Below are 1,320 nucleotides of genomic sequence, written 5' to 3' on the forward strand. Positions count from 1 at the left end.
AGGAAACAAGCTCAAAAAGTTTAAGCAGCTTGTCCAGAGTCTTTCAGATGGGGGAAAGGGGGACTTAGTCCACAAAGTTCCTACAACACCTTGCTGTCCCCATTTTTTAAAATTTTCTGCATGTTTAACATTTAAAAAAGTAAGCAATATTAAACATCTTTTAAGAGATTGGGTACAAAACTATACTATATACCCTAAGTGAATCATTGTGCAATAAATGCATGTGTTGAAACAACACACTGTACCCCACAAATATGTACAAGTAAATGTTAAAATTAAAAAATCAGAGTCTATAAAACCAAATTTGACATCTCCCACTGTAATCACATTAAGAGGACTTATTATGTCCCTATAGTTTCATGACCAATGTTGATTAAGCCCTTATCCACCATATGACTCCAGAGAAGTGGGACCAATTTTGTATGTGGCTTGTGTAAACCTTCTGTATACAATTTGTAAATTTTCTTTAATCCATCATTTTACCACGGGCATTACTAAAATGCTTTTAAATGTTTAAATAGGCTTTCATGCTTAAACATGTTTCAAGCTCTGTGTTAAAATGTTAGTTTTATACATTCTTAGGGGCAAATGGGCAAGAATAGGAAAGTGACATTTTTGGAGGTGATATTACATAGAGCAGTTTATGGCATTTGCTTATGCTTTTTAGAAATATAATTTGGTGATTAACTTTTGGTTTAATCCAGAAAGAACTTGTGTGTAATCTCTACCTGGTGTCAATGTTCTTTTCAGGTGACTTTTCAGATCACCCCTCCATGTAGCAGTGAGAGGCATTATGAGCATCTTGGACGGTGCTGTAACAAATGTGAACCAGGTACACCTGTTTCTGAGCTACCTTCCATGGGCCCTCGAATGTGGGTGGGGCTTTCATTGTTGTTTTTCCTGTCCTGCCAGATGAAAAAATAAATTCGATGGACTTTTCATGGTAGTGGCAGGTAGTAATGTCTGTCACTCAGAAGGCAAAAATCTTTCAATAGATAAAATCACTTAAAAATCAAAAGCAGTTTCAGAAACTGGTAGTTAATTTGTACTGACACAATTTTTCCAAACCATTATTTTTCGAGAAGGCAGAAAGGTTTTTAAAACCGTATTTTAGCACTTTATGATTCAGACTCTTAAAATGTGAAATGCAGCTTTTATTTAAAATTGTTTTCACAGAAATTTTATTTTGGGATAACTATACTGGAATTATTGCTGCTGAAAATTGCCTAAATCCTGTTATACCTTCTCTCACATCCCTGCTGAGGAGCAGAAGGTGGACTGGCTGTCAGCTTCCTGAAGTAGTTCTGTCAGAAGTGTGGC

General features: G+C 35.8%; 1 protein-coding gene across 1 annotated transcript in view; it reads left to right on the forward strand.

The window, feature by feature from the left end:
• The window catches only part of TNFRSF11A (tumor necrosis factor receptor superfamily, member 11a, NFKB activator), a 94,712-nt gene that overhangs the window by 25,803 nt on the left and 67,589 nt on the right, over positions 1 to 1,320 (forward strand). Inside the window, exon 2 of the mRNA XM_008581670.1 lies at positions 751 to 832. The gene's annotated coding sequence lies outside the window, so the exon portion shown is untranslated. The remainder of the gene's footprint in view (positions 1 to 750; positions 833 to 1,320) is intronic.

The sequence above is a fragment of the Galeopterus variegatus genome, unplaced genomic scaffold (assembly GCF_000696425.1).
Source record: "Galeopterus variegatus unplaced genomic scaffold, G_variegatus-3.0.2 Scaffold2430, whole genome shotgun sequence".
Classification (NCBI taxonomy): domain Eukaryota; kingdom Metazoa; phylum Chordata; class Mammalia; order Dermoptera; family Cynocephalidae; genus Galeopterus; species Galeopterus variegatus.